Raw genomic sequence first — 16810 nt, 5'->3', positions numbered from 1 at the left:
CAATTCAGAAAACTATAACTTAATTAATAGAGATAGTACAGATAACAGATTAAAGTACTGTTAATATTCCTTGATTTCGCTACTTGACTCCATTGTAGGTCTGCCCGAGCATACTTATAATGAACATAATGCAGTTCTTATTTCATCTTTGTTGAACCATTTTATAGATGTCCGAACCAGTGTTGCCGTTTTGAAATTTCAAAATGTACTGAATCTCCTTCAAAAAATGTACTATTTTCCTTCAAAATGTACTATTTCTATGGTTGGTTGCTTTTGATATTAATATACCATCATACTAAGTTTTTGTGCTTATTTCAAATTCATATTCATAAATACTTTAAGTGAATATATATATATATATAGGTTATATATAGGCACGTAAACAAAGTATTCATGAAAAAATATATATATGTATACTTTCAATCTGCCACATAGGCACTTCATTAAATTAAATAAAAGAATAGTAAGACAAAACTTTCTTTAATAAAATTAGCAAAATCAATTCTACAAGTATAAAAAATTGCAAATCTTATCTTACAAGTTGAACAGATGTATTATGTCGTCTACATCTTCATTCTCTTCTGTTTCGGTATCGTGGATAGCTATTGGGTGAGTTTCTTTAAGTTCTGGGATCCAATCGTAACATTTTCGGTTTTGGGTTTTTAATAACTCTTTTGATAGCAGAAAAGCATTACAAGTGTCAACCTGAAGTCTATTGCGAATCTTTGTCTTAATTAAATTAAGTTGTGAGAAGACTCTTTCCACACAAGCACTAGAGTGGGGAAGACTCAACAAACTTGTTGAAAGCTTTCCAAGTATTGGAAACATCACGTCGCCATTGTCATCTTTAATTTTATTTACTTCATACCAGAAAGTTTCTAGGTTTTCAACTGCACAACTGGTTAACTTATCACGAATTTCAGGCAGCAGTTGCCATTCTGTGTTCAGCTCTTCATACTCATGTTCAGGCACAATATTAGGAAAATGTGTTACCAGGTTTACAACTGACCTAACATTTCCAGACAAAGCAATTTTTGGCTCCAACTTTGTTATTTCCTGCAAGATCAAATCATCAAAAGGAAATTTCTTTTTAATTTCTGCACTTAAAACAATATAGAAAGACTGAATGCTTGAGAGAAATAGCTTCATGTCTTTTTCAGGGAATTTATTCTTTGCAATCTGAACTTCGCACATTGCACCAAGATATATTGTTTCTATTCGTTGAAAATGTCGTGAATTTTGAGTGTCTATCTTGTTCAGCGGTATTGAATCCACATAATCTTTTTTCAGATAGTTGTGCAAAATTGTTTTAAACAGAGAAGATATGTTTGGCAGAAGTGATGTAATACGTGGCCTCTCGCTTTGAAAATTAAGGTTCATTTTGTTGATGAGTTCCAAAATGTAAGATAAAAAATGTAAATACAACTTATTAAAGGGATTCTGTAAATCTTTCAGTAACAACTGTGCTGTATGTATGTTATCTTCCACAGCAGCTGCTGTAAAATAAAGAGTGAGTGCATTCCATTGTTCTAAGGTTCTATTGACTACTGCCTGCCAGGATAGCCATCTTGTCTGAGATAAACGTAACAATCGATGTGGTTGGCCATCTACAAATTTTTGAAATTCACTAAGTTCATTGATCCTCTTGGAGCTATGAGCAAAGTAAGCATATATATTTCTAACCAAGTCTTCAATTGTCCGTGGAAGTTTGTTGCAAGCCTGCGACACACATAAGCTAAAAGAATGGCATACACATCCAAGAACAAAAATATTCGGATTGTCCTTTTTAATTAACGCTTTCACACCACCAGATTCACCCATCATCACAGAGGCATTATCCGCACCAAATCCAATCATATTTTGTGCAGGAATATTTAAATTTATCAAAAGTTCCATCATTGAATGATAGATAGCTTCAGCAGTTGCTTGCTGAACTTGCAACAGTCCCATAAAGCGATCCCTTGCTTTTCCAGAAGAGTTATCAAAATACCTAGCAATCACTGCCAAGCATTTGGTGGAGGAGATATCAGTCGTTTCATCAATAATTAAGGAAAATTTCACATTTTGTAACACTGAAGTCATTTCTTCGCAGCTTTTCGCAGATAATTTTTCTTTAATGAGTTCTGTTGTTTTCGTTCGGGCTACTTTTAGGTCTTTGGCAATATTTGAATCATGGCATACGGACTGGATAAGTTTAGGAAGGTGATCCATAATCTTTATTGGAAGATTATGCTCTACACAAAACATAGCTAATTTCAGCTCAGCTTCTAATTTTTCTTGTTGGTTTGATTTTCTTTGAAAAGCTTCTAGTAGGCCTCCTGATTTTACTGTTTCAAGGCTCTTCATTGCTTGTTTGTGTTTTGTATTGGTGGCATGTCGTCGAAGGTGACAAACATTTCCAGATATGGTTTTTTGGCATACTGCACAAAATGCTTTATTTGGGTATACTGTAGATCGTCTTAGCCAAGTCTTAAATTCTCCCATTTGTAGCCACTTGTCACAAAAATTTTGAGGATAATTTTTTCCTTTCTTCTCAGATTTATCATCCTTTTTCACAACACCACCATTCGATCCTGCTTCGTTTTCACTACCAGATTCAATACAAGATGAGTCTAATTCAGCTTCTTCAACTTCCGATTCAGAAGAATACAAATTAGTCATTTCCTGAGTTAACGATTTAGATAATGTTGATTTCTCAATGTGCCTGCGTTTCTTAACTGGAGAACTAGTACTTTTAGAAGCTGAAGTTATATCCCTCATATTTGTGGAAATGGCGGAAACAGCAGTTGCAGAAACATTGTTCGAAGAAAGCACTGCAGGATTAACGGGAATTTGAGTAGGCTTAACGGTTATTGGATGTAAGTTCTTCTGTGCTGCACCAATGTAGCCTATTTTTTGGTTGCGCTTGATGTATCTAAATTAGAAATTAGACAAAACATTGCACTATATTGTAATAATGTTTAGTCGGAAATTATTTAATGTACAGTACGTGAAAACATAAATAAAAAGCAAATCGATATATTTGCTCACAAATATTTTTAAAAAAAATTTAAAAAGCATTAATATGAGTGCTTTTTTAACAGTTTTTTAATGATCGAAATTCTTTAAATCTTCGTGAGATCGAAATCAAATGCTCTGTTATTGAAATACAAATATAATCAAGGTGTGACTTGAAAAGGCTAATATTTAAATATAAAATAAAATATTTCATAAAATTTTTTAATGAAAATATGTTGTATGGTTTTTTTAACACAAGCATTAAAGCTAATTTTTTAAAAATACAATAGTGATGGATAAAAAAATTATAAACTAAATATGCGTGGACAGATTCAAATTAACAAAAGTTAATTCGGTTAAATTTCAGATATGTATACTGTCATGGCCGCACAGTGGGGACCTACGTTCAAACCTAACCTAACCTATTCTAATAAATTAACAAATTATTAGTAATTTATTAGAATAGGTTAGGTTAGGTTAGAACGTGGGTCCTCGGGCCCGAGAAAATTAAAAATTTGCATTTCTAATCGCAAATACTATCGAGATTCCGGAAGGGCAGCCATAACAGTATACGTATCTGAAATTTAACCGTTATTTCTTCTACCAAAATTACTAAAACTGAAGTTCATAATTTAAGAATTAAATTATAATGGTAGAAAATAATATAAAAGTATTTATATTATTTATACTCGTACAATTTCAAAACTATTTTCTATAATAATTCGACTCTGACTTAACGGCTATTTTGATATTATTGACGACAAAAGTTTAAAATCGTTGATTTCCTTACCTGTCCATTATTTTTGTTTGACGGATTTGAATTGTTTGGATCACGTGACACTATCTATGTTGTTGACGTCACCGACATAAGCCATGTGTATGTTGTGATTGGATAATTCAAATTAACAAGTAGTGACACTAGTGAGACTTTATTGAACTAATTTTTTCGGATTCTTTCGTTAATTAAGGCATGAAATATTATTTTGTACCATAAATGGTACTAAAATATTATAATGTACTCAAAATGTACTAAAAATCTAAGTGTACTTTCAATGCTCTCGAAAACGCAAAATGTACCAGAAAAGTACAAATGTACTAGGAACGGCAACACTGGTCCGAACAAGACTATGCCAACCGGTGTCAGCAAATTTCGGCAACCGTTGAACGTTGCTCGGAGAAAGCTTCCCGTTAACAAATTAGTGTAAATTAAACGGTTCTTTAATATTTCATAACCAAATATATTTACACAACAGTATTTAATTCATTACTTAATACTGCTTAATCATCGATCAGACAAATAATTAATGATTTTCATTATTTAAAATGCATTATCCGACACATCAAAATTAATTAAATACAAACTGTAAAGTTTAATTCCCGGAATTCAGCCTTTAAAAAATATAACGTTTGAAACTGTGTTTGAAAATTGACAAAATACAAAACAGAATAAATTACACAAAATAACGCAAAATAACTAACCTGTAAATAAGTAACGCAAAAAAAAAAATAATAAATCAAAAGTTGTCAAGACAAAGTTGGAATTCGGCTCCATCCCCACATTTTTTTTAAAGATAATGAAGAGTTTGAAGCTATCTCATGAAGGGTCAGACTTAATGAACATTTTACTTGTTGTTAGCGTTTATAGTGTTTTATAAAACGCGTCTCTACCCTCAAAATTAAGTCTTTCGCTATTTTGTAATAATTAAAAATATATATGTTATGGACAAAGTGATTAATACGGGCATTATGAATAATGACCAACAAAATCGGACATTGTAATAAATTTCAATAATTTATCAATTTGACCGGTCATTATGAATACTGTTATCACCTAGTCGGGCAAAGTGATAATAATAAGTTGAGGAGTGATCATACGACATACGCTAGCCAATCGGCACTCAGTTGCGCGTGCGTATTGCGTTTAGTACCGAATTTGGCGGCAGTCGCGACTGTTTGTGCTCTCGACAGATTTGTCCCGGAGAGGAGCCGCCGGCAGGCCGCCGATTGTTTAACGTCACTAGTTATTTATTCACGATAGTTCTTGATATCAATAACTAGTATTATCAATATCTAGTAACGTTAAACAATCGGCGGCTCCCTTCCGGGAGAAATCCGTCGAGAGCAGAAACAGTCGCGACCACCGCCAAGATGGTGCACATAGATAAAATTTTGCCATTTAATTAATATAGTTAATAGTACTTAGTTTTAAAAGATTACATGTTCTTTTTAAAATACTTTGAAATAATTCACAAAAAATAAATATTTCTAAATGAAATAAGTGGAGGATTTTTTAATTAATTTTAAATTCGGTACTAAACACGATACGCACACGCAACTGAGTGCCGATTAGCTAGCGTATGTCGGATGATCATTCCTCAACTTATTATCATCACTTTGCCCGACTAGGTGATAGTAGTATTTATAATGACCGGGCATAACGAATACTGTCACCCTTAATTCATAATGATAGCAGTATTCATAATTTGATAAATTAATCAATATTTATTACACTGCCCGCCCTTTTAGGTCCTTATTCATAATGACTGGGCATTATGAATAATGCCCGATTAATCACTTTGTCCATAACATATACAATTTTTATAACAAAATCTCATTACAGGTGGCGCCACATACAATTTTAGTTATTTATTTTGATTTAAAATACAAATTCATTTTTAAAGTAAAATGTCATAAAAGCCGGAAAAGTTACGCAACTGGTGGCTAGATATTTTGAAATATTGTCGAGTGTTCGTCTCGCATGCTGTTGGATGTCAGTTATATCAGAAAATCTTTTCCCCTTCAGAGTGGTTTTTAATTTTGTAAATAACCAGAAATCTAATTGGGTTATTGCTCTTTTTGTCAGAAAGTCGTCTACTATAAACGTGGTTTGGCGCGTTGTCGATGTGGTCAAAGTGCACACGCAGATCTTTATTATCTTTCCAATAGCCAAATAACAACTACAGCTGGCAATTTACGCACACTTTTCAAATACGCATATTCACGTGATTTCCATACAATTACATGAAGTGCGACACTACTCGTCCATTCCGGGAATTAAGTTGTTACACTTTTAAAATTGTGTGAGCATCAATAGAAAATAAAGTTTACTTTACAAAAACATTACAAAAAAATTATTAGCTGCATCTGATTTCGTTCTGAAATGAAAATGTTCATATACTATGAGAAATAACTGCCATTTTCTAAATTTTATTGTAAAATTCATAAATAATTATAATTTTTAATTATTTCCGCGTGGGGACGTAAACGATTTTGAGAGGAAAAAATGTCGGAGGAAGGTGATGTACGCTTACATTAGCGAGTAGAAACTTGTCTGACGGAGATGACAAAATAAATTTAGACAGAAATTGGCTTAAAATTAAACAGCTGAATTATACGTAAGTAATTTTGATATATATCTATATCTATATATATACAGGGTGGGCCAGCGAAAACGAAACGGCAGAGTGTTCGTGTTCGTCCAAGCAAAGCGCTCGGACAGGCCGATTTTACTCTCGAGGGGACATCTTTGGCAATAAAGTTTTTGCGATTCTGAATATTAACTAAACAAACATATTTTTCGAAATAAATGCTTGTTTACTTAATACAAAATAAATGAGTTTTTAAAATTTTTTGTTGTCTGTTGTATTCAGAATCGCAAAAACTTTATTGCAAAAGATGTCCCCTCGAGAGTAAAATCGGCCTGTCCGAGCGCTTTGCATGGACGAACACGAACACTCTGCCGTTTCGTTTTCGCTGGCCCACCCTGTATATATATGTTACAGTGAAAACGCGTTTTAACTAGTTTTTACTGGATGTCATTGTTAAAACTAGAATTTACTACTAGTCAAAAATGAATTTGAGTTAAAACTAGTTTTAAATAGACAAAACGGGTTTTAACAAAATGGCTTAGTAAAAACTGTTTCGACCAAGGTCATTCGGCTAACACGTTCCTATAGTGCAGAGGTGGCCAACTTTTGTGTACATAAGATCTACTTTTTATTTTTAAAATGTGTCGCGATCGACTTGTTGTCATAGGCATAGTCTAAATGGAGCGGGGAGGTGTGAAATACATACTATGTTTACATACTGTGTTTCAATACGAGGTGTCTTCCGCGGGCTATGGGTAGATAAGCAAAATATATGTTCAAAATTATCTTTTATTTTTTAAATCACTTAGTATGTTTTCGAAATATTGGCTCATAATAAAAATAAATTTCCAAACCCAACTTTTCATATTTGCAGCTATGAGTTCATTCCGTACAGGCGGTACCTAAAAAAATCGATTTTTTGACACTTTTTCAGGATAGATTTTGGTTAATTTGTACCTAGGCAATTCAAGATGGCGGCCTTACCTGTTGCGACTGGCGATGCTCCCGACGGCGACTGTTGCGAGCGATACGCGATCACGTGATCCGCTACAGTTCGGAAATCTCGGCACCGGAGACCGTAGAGGGCGCTTTTCGAAATCTGGCTATTTTTTTATGCAAATCGCTTTGTTCGTCGTGGATTTTTTCCTTGCGGTGAAATTATGCAAATTTTCGTTTTCATTCGCAAGGTTGTGGCGTATGTGAGACGTTTTTGTTTTTTGGTTCTCTAGAATTTTCCTACTGCTCTCTATGCGGTACGTGCCCCTTTTTTTCCTCTTTTCGTATCGAGGTTTATTCCTGACGTTTTGCATTTTGTTTATTTCGTGTTTTTTGGAAATTTAGAAAGAAAGAAAGAAAGAAAAAAAAACCCGAGAATAATAATGTCGACCGAAGTGATAATTTCGGAAGAATTCTGGACTAGGTGTGATTCGGTAATGTTTTTTGAATTGCTTGGAAGCAACTTTAACGATTTGGGGATGGACGAGAGAATTCCGTCCGACGTGAAATTGGCTGTAAAACTAGGTTTGCAACACGTCGAGGCCGTTTGTACCGTTTGTTCTCGTGCGTCGAAGTTGGTGTACAGTACCGTGCCGACAGGAACTCCGTGGCTATGAAATGCGCCTATTGTAAAAAGAACTCTTCCGCTTTTGAAAGTACTTTTAGGGGTAAGTGCGGACACATTTCTTGGGAGAAAGTGTTTTCCTTCGTATGGCACTTGCTGTGCTTGGAATGCACGCTAAAGAACGCGGCCTTTGCGTGCTCTATCAGTGCTCGCACGTCTGTCGATTGGGCAAACTACTTCCGTCTGGTAATGATGATAGCCGTGGAGAATGTTTCGTCGTTTAAAATAGGAGGACCCGGCAGAACCGTTGAAATCGACGATACCGTGATAGCCAGACGTAAATACGAAAAGGGTCGCAAACTGAAGGGCACGAGATGGGTAGTCGGCGGAGTGTGTCGCGAGGATAACCTCGCATGCTTTGTTTGCAAGGTCAACGACAGAAGCGAGGAGACGTTGATTCGGATAATTTCAAAATTCGTCAAATCCGGAAGCACTGTTTTTACCGAAAAGAAAGAAGCGAAAATGACAGCCTTCGTGCAGGTGAGTAAAATAAATATATTTCTTCGTAAACTTAGTAATAGTAGTTACTAGTTTTTACATGCAACGTGCATTTTTTTTAGTTAGGCGTCGGTGTTTTTCGCGAGGTGGTCACGTGATCGCGTCTCGCTCGCAACAGCCCGCCGTCGGCATCGCGTCTCGCTTCCAACAGTCGCCGTCGGGAGCATCGCCTGTCGCAACCGATTAGGCCGCCATCTTGAATTACCTAGGTACTGTACAAATTAACCTAGATTTTTAGTAACTCAAAATATAATTTAATTTTTTTGTCAATTGCAATGTATAAGTTTTGCCACTACATAGAACCTCGATCATCCGGACTAATTGGGGATGAATGTAATCCGGATAAGGAAAAATCCGGATAATCGAAAAATAATACTGTACTGTATTTAAATCGTGATCAAATTTTCAAAAAACAAACGTTCGTTTTGAATTTAAACTACTACTGACCAGCACTAACACTGCGTATTGTTTAAAGGCCCTCTGGTGGCGCAAGAAGACGGACTTTATAAAATAAAAAGAAGTCGAAACTGTCAAATTTTTATTCATAAAAATGCAAACTATTTATCGTTTTATGACGAGTAAAAATTTTTTAGTCGCGTTCACGGCTTTTAAGTAATGCATAAACCTTCGAGGCGCCGAGGCCGTAGGCGGTGGCCCACGTCGCCCACGCCTTACACCACCCTTGGCCGTAGAAATGATGTAATTTGAATATAAATTATTTATAAATATGTATGTCAAGTTATATTTTTCCTACGAGGCAAAATGTATTAAGAAGTTTAGGACCACTGTGCCGGGTGAGACGTTATTGGGACAAAAAAAGTTATGCATTCCATCACGTAGCCTACATAAACAGTGTTGCAATCGCAAAGTGCAATTCAGCAAATTTGTAAAATTTTTGTTTATTTTGAACAATCCGGATGATCGAGGTTCTACTGTATTTGTTCGTAAATATAAAAAAGTTGTTATAAAAATGCACAGTTGGCTGATAATTTGATTACAAGATTTCACTTTTGCGATTTTTTTTGGGGCTAGGAAAATTTATAACGGAAGAATGATATAAGATTTTTAGACTTAATTTTGCTAATTTATCAATAGCTGGCGGGAGTGCACCTCGTACTGGAACACCCTGTATACCTATGTTGCTTTTTACATAGGTTCCAGTTTTACATAATTGTTTAACGGGCCAAAAAACTCACGTCCGGGGAAATTAAAACAACACGAGTAATTATTAACAATATTTATTAATTCAAATTAGCTACAGATAAAGACAGATTTAGAATTTATTTTATTACCTTAACATTAATAGCAGGACTGAGTTCGCGTGTCTCTAACCAAAAAATCATAATTAAATGTATATCCTGACAAAAATAATAATGACGAGTCTTCGGTATGGGAATCACTCGGGACAGAATGTTGTTTAGTCTTCGTTAACTTTACGTATGAAAATGCCGATTCACACAAATATGAAGATCCGAAACAAGAATAAATATATTTGCTACATTTGGTGATACTGGAATATTTTTCTCGGTTGACGTATTTCCAAAAATATAGAAGTCTGTTGCCGAAAACGCTCACTTATCGAGTAAATAGATAGGTAAGAAAAGCCACAATTTAAGTTAAAACATAGAGAAAAGGTACTTACGTTTTAAACAGAAGAAAAATTGAAACTCAAAGTTGTCACCGTGGATAAATAATATTGATTAATACTAATAATAATGTTAATACTAAAGAAAAGATGTTACCGTATGACAGTACCAAGTATTCGAGCTAAATGGTTGTTTCTACGAGTCCAGCCATAACTGCATGCATATTGTTGCTTTTGCGCGTTACGTTCAGTTACAAGTGTAACAGATTAAGTCAAGACATCGCGAGCCATCGACCAAAATTGGCATTGCGATCGACTTGTTGGCCACCCCTGCTATAGCGTATGACGAATTTCGTATCGCTTTAACCTTCTTCCCCCGACATCTCGTTTACGTTTATTTCGCCATCCCTCCTAAGGCAATATAGGTCAGTCGGGCGATATTATTTTAAAAGTTCACCGAAAATCAAATTATCGTTATATCTATACGAAAAAATCACTTACATTTATTAATATCTTTTGTTTTAAATACGATATTTTTCAACGCATTTTATTAGAGAAATTTATAAGAAAAAAAATAATATATATCGGAAGTGACACACAAACTTGATAATTTGTAACATTTCGTGAAAATTAACATTGTCTAGTTACACAGTTGTTTGCTGGCACCCAGCCAGAAAGACGTAGAATATTGTTTCGTACAATTCGATATAACACTTACGCGTGTGTTTATTCGTTGCGAAATTATCGCACTATTATATCAAACGTTTGTTTGAAATCGAAATTTTACACCGCTGTCGACTAATATAACGAATTATTATACTTTATTCGCTTCGTATCGAACCAGATTATATCCGTCGTTAATAAATTTTACAAAAATCGATATTTACCGAAGTAACGACGAATCGGTACCCTCGAAGTTTTGCTTAAAACGCCAGGGTACCGATCGATCGGTGCCTTCGGGGACGAAGGGTTAATTAATGTTAATAACGCGGATGTGTGACCGATGTTTTCAATAAATATCGTATTAAATAATACAAATATTTTAATCCCAATCGTCGCTTTATTTATTTCCCCCGGACATATTTATGTAGCTAAAATTAGTTTTAACTAATGTTAAAAGTTAAAACTAGTTTTATCGAAAATCAAAACATGTAAGGCAGTAAATTCTAGTTTTAACCAGACAAAACGGGTTTTAACAATGACGTCCAGTAAAAACTAGTTTCGACTAGTTAAAACGCGTTTTCACTAAAAACGGGTTTTTACTGTAACATATTGATAAAAGCACAAAATGAAGAATGCGCTGGTAGTTCCGCGACTGGACTGTCTGGACACTCGATGTGGAACTGTTTCTAGTAGTCCGAAGATGTTCCGACCGAATCATTTACCTCTAACTCTGAATTGTTAGAAATTAGAAAGCACCACTGCATATTTGTCCTTTATTGGATACGTATTCGAATTTTGAAAATAATTTGAGATTGATTTCATCATTATAGTTTTATTAAATTATGGATCATTTATTTACCGAACTGTTTGTCAATGATAAAACTGTTATTATACGCAATGGAAAACTAGAGGATTTGCGCGACTTGTTTTGCCTATATTCTACAGAATTATACTTATTATTCGATGTTACCAACAAACTACTGTATATCGAAAATCCTGCAATTACTTTTCCTGTCAGATTCAATATCGATCATACACAAATTCTGAATAGCAATGATAATTAAATTTTCTGTTATTAAAACAAAACGTATTTGTATATTCTATTCTCTAAATTCCGGTAAAATATCTACGGAACTCAAAGTATTCTTACGGAGATTGCACCCTCTTATAATACTGACATCTCTGAACTTTCCGCAGTACAGTAAAAACCAAATAGGCCCACCAGTGGTCAAGCGATTCCGTTCCCCGAACGGGTTAGGTTAGGTTGTGATATTTTTTATACATAAAAGAATAGGGTTCGGCAATGTTCCCTCTAATTTTTTGTAGATGAGCGGAACATACACTTCTCTGAGCAAAAAAAAAAAAAAATTTTGCTGAGCAGATTCTGGGCAAAAATTTTTCTGAACATGTATATATATAAAATCTTATTTTTTTCCTATAAAAATTAAAATAATTAATTATAAAATAGAGATTAAAATTTATTTTAAAACATACTTCCATACAAAATATTATCTTTTGTCAATGATTTAATGTATTTAATCGAAAATATACGTAGCAATAATCATGTTGCAGAGTGAAAAATAAGTTAAACAATTCAAATCAGTGTGCACGCTCGCCTGCGCGGCAACAATTTGAGCAGTGCGCGGCCGCACAGCTTAGAGGGAACATCGGGATTCGGACAATTCCTCCGTATAATGTACCGGAAGACTTTTCCTGTTTTTTAAATACCCCATAATCTTTCGATTTTCTGTGTTGGCTCCTGTTTTCGGATCCGCGAAATTTTTCGAATGATTTACAGTTAAATGATCTATATCCAAACCTTCTAAATCATTTATACTGTTGTATCCTCTCCACTCATCTGTAATCACTATGCTGCCCGAATTAACAAACTGAAATAACCCAATTCAGAGTATGTTCATTCCTATTGTTTACTTGGCATATAAAACAAGTATCATCTTCTCTCTCTTTTTTTTTAACTCTTTCCGCCCTGTGGGCACTAAGAGGGCCTCTTTTAGTAGGCCCATTATGGGTTCGTATTATCATCTCTGCACACACTTTCTACAACCCACCTCGTCCCCTTCAATTTTCTACCTTTCTCATATTTTCTCTTTGTAATTACTGTTTCATCTATTTTCACAACTTTATTTAACCCGCCAATCTTAAAAGTAGATAGGTTATTAATAGAAACCATCATAACAAAACGTAAAAAGTTTGCCCAATCAACTGCTGTTTTTTTATTTATTTTTTTGAGATTCCTGAAGCTACAGCAGTATTAGTTAGTGAACAGTCTAAACACAATAAGTACCAAATAAATGACAAAATACTCTCCCACGACAAACGTCCGCATTTCCCTTTAAAAGTTCCTTGAAATGCTGAATAATTTGTTTTACAAACATTACATCGCATCGATAGTTTTTTCTGCTCTATACATTAACTTATGACGCTTTCCATATTTGTTGCATTCATATTCTACAAGTTGCAAATTCAAGAATATTGCAAAATTCGCATCACTCGGTATTTTCTTATCTATTGCTAAATCATCGAATCTAGAGTAGGGGAGAGCGGGGCTACAAGTTCCGTTTTTTAATCAACCTTATATTTTGTTAAGGAAACATAATTCTAGCATAAGTATTAAGAGATTAAAATTTAGTAATATATTTAACTTTGCTATAAATACAGTTTTTGGGGTTGATTTTTTGTAAGTTTTTTTTTATAATTAATAATACAATACATAAAGTCGGAAAGTTACAACTTACCCCGGTTCGGGGCTAGTTGTCAACAGGGTGGGGCAAGTTGTTACGAGATCTATGGAAGGTGTAATATGTAAAAAAAAAAACAATAATTTATTTAACTAAGTATATATTTAAAGGCTAATCAATAATATCTTATCAATAATTAGTTGTTTTTCTTAAATTTATTATAAAGAAAACATTTTTACGTTTCAACATTTATAACTTTTACTTAAAGAAAAGGGAGAAAGGAACATCTCTTTCCAAGTTCTTGTATAACACCAGAAGTTGCAGGCAAATTTACAACTCCGATGACCCTGGCTGATCCAAGATTTGTCTTTCGTCAGTAAAGCTTACATTTGACAAATACTCTAACTTGTTTTCCTGTTCTTCACTAAAGACCAATCTTACTTTTTTGTAGCCAATCGCAGCGTTTTCTACTCCAGATTTCAACTTCTTTACAATTCTATATAACGTCATATGACAAATATCTAATTCTCTGGCAACAGTTTTTATTTTTTAACCATCTTTAATAGCTGCACCTGCAGCTCTTTGCATCAACTCCCGAAATACAGAACCCCGTGTTGTTTTTCGAATATAAGTCCGCATACTGCAAAAGGAAAAAAACATTATTTTTACTGCATTACCGGTACAGATGAACTGGGGCAAGTTGTTCCAAGGTCACAACATGCCCCCAAAGAAGGGAACATCTATGGGTTCAAAACAGCAACTACTAGATTAGGTTACGAGACATATACAGTTTTAGCGTAGTGTAAGGTTCGCCGACTTTAAAGGGGGGTGCAATTAATCCCGCGAAACTGACACCAGTGTAAGATTTGGACTGGTGTAGACTGGGCTTAAATATCCCGCGTCAGGATGAGCTTAAGGGAACCCGTGTATGTGGACGGTTGCGAAGGAGGCAAATGATGACAAGTGTTCACATGCGGAAAACCGTTTATTTGGACGAATACATGCTTACATCGGTTAGGTTGTTCCAAATCTCGGCGATCTTCAGAACGTAAGAGTTCGGCAGGTCACTATATCCAGTCCCGGGCGGACGAGAAGGGCCGTACGGCGATGTTGACGGGCGGTGGCACACTTAAAGTTCCGAGGGACGACACAGCACACACTGGTTTAATCCTCGAGAGGCACGTCGGTCATTCCGAAAAACTCTCCTCTTTGACCTTGAAGTCCCAGTTTTTATACGTTTTTCCGTGTCCCGTCCACCTTGCGGATTGGTCCCTCGTCCCTTTCCTCGCTTCCCGATTGGCCTCCCCTTTGTTTCCAAGCGCAAAACGAGACCATGTCGAGTCGCGGGAAAGGTCCGATTCGAGGTGTCTATTTGACACCCTTTGTCGACTATGCTCCGAGATTGTTGATAGAACCACAACACCTGCACTCATAATTTAATCCGTTGTTTGCAATTGATGTCATCTTGGAATTCTAACGATCACGCGATATTTTTCTATCTCTTCAATTTTTCCCTTTTTCTGAAATTGTTTTCCTAAGTTCAATTTTTTCTTTGAATACTTGTGTCAACCTTATATCTCTTTATGAGTGCGTGTGTCAGAGTTCTACCTTTGGATTAAACATTAACAGGTCGTTTAACACGCGTTGACGTCATCCCGAGACTCGTTGTTTACATTTTTCGTTACGTTGTTTTGATTAAGAGTTTTTTTTTTCTCTCTCTCTCTCTCATAATTTATCGTTATTTTTTTCACAACAGAATTCTGCATTTTTGCGATTTCGGACCTCGTCTGGGTCCTCGCATAGTATATCAAGATACTCGATATATTTTTGAATAAAAATACCAAACAACTAATTGCTAATTATTTAAATTCGCCAGATATACCAAAAATATCAAACACGAAAATATTTACTTATGTGGATCAGCGACGTACAGGCTCTCTTTCCAATGTACCGGACGTCACTGGCCTGATTAAGATAGCTGCCGTCGGTGCGCAGAAACGTTCGATTTCATGACATATTTACTAATTATATATATATTTTTTTCTTGTGGAGCTATTTTCGATCGGAACAACTTACCCCGGAAACTTTTAGCCCCGCTCTCCCCTACATTAATCGAAAGAATTGTCCAGAGGTACAATTAGTCCAATATTTTTTAAAATCAATGCCAGCAGTAGCCATTAACTCACAAAAAGATACTTCTGTGAATAAATATTATTATGAGAAAATTATTAAATTTGCTGCACATTTCAACATTAAAACTAGAAGGAATAGAAACTTGCCTATTTACTGTTAAAAATAATGGAAAGTAACACTTTTCTTCATAAATGTTTAACTAGTCAAAATAACACACGCAGGAGTCTTACTGTCATGCAAAAAAAAAATTACATACGGTAGTGTAATTTGAAAAATGTGCCACCTACAAAGAATTTCTGATATCACATGCCGTCTAGATTACAGGAAGCGCAGCCATTGGGGTTCCCTAGGTAAACTTTAACCAGTTTTTTAAATCTGAAAAAGCATTGTTTAATGTCCTAAAAACATTTGTTAAAAAAGCTTCTAAAATGTAAGCGGATCGTGTTTTTTCTTAATGTACTGTACATTAAGAAAGTTGAGAATTATCAAACAATAAAATGTCACCTTAGGATAGAAATCTTTAAGGCAGAATTTCTTCAATTATTCACGATGAAAATTTATTATTATTCAATTCTAATACATCTGGTTCCTCTGTATATAATCATTAATAAACTATTACTTATATTAGAGAGGTTGCAGCCGTCGTATTCAGCCCAAAACGTGAACGGCGGACTGTCGAGCGCCCCATCTGGCAATTCTAGACGGTCGATAATGGCATTCACTACGTCTAGCGTGGCGAGAAGATGGGTTTAAACTTCATTTTTTGTATTTGGGGTGAAAATTATGAGCTATTTTATTAAAATAATGATTATTTAAGCATTTACGAATAATATTGTAAAAAACAGACGATTTTCGTCAGCGCTGTTTTACCGTTGAGCTCAACGACCGTTAAGTATTCAACTATAACATGGCGGCTTCCACGAAAAATTAGATTTTGCTTATAGGAACTATCCATTCCCTGCTGTGGATGCTGTAATAGCGGACAGATTAATGAAAGATCTGTGTATGATAAAACATGTGATTGCACGATTATGTTGGATATTGTTTGGTCAATATTGAAATATTAAGACTTTTTTCATTTGTCCAAAATTAATTACGACCGATATTTAGCCTTCTTTTAATTCTTCCTAATGATGTAAATATTCAAGAAATTAATTGAAATTATTAAAGAAAGACCCAGTATACTAGAAAATGATACAGATAAGGGTTCATTCGAATAAAAGGATTTATTCGAATAATGGTTAAG

Source organism: Centruroides vittatus, unplaced genomic scaffold (genome assembly GCF_030686945.1).
Source record: "Centruroides vittatus isolate TY-2023 unplaced genomic scaffold, ASM3068694v2 scaffold_2520, whole genome shotgun sequence".
Taxonomy (NCBI): Eukaryota; Metazoa; Arthropoda; class Arachnida; order Scorpiones; family Buthidae; genus Centruroides; species Centruroides vittatus.
This window is presented reverse-complemented; position numbering follows the sequence as displayed.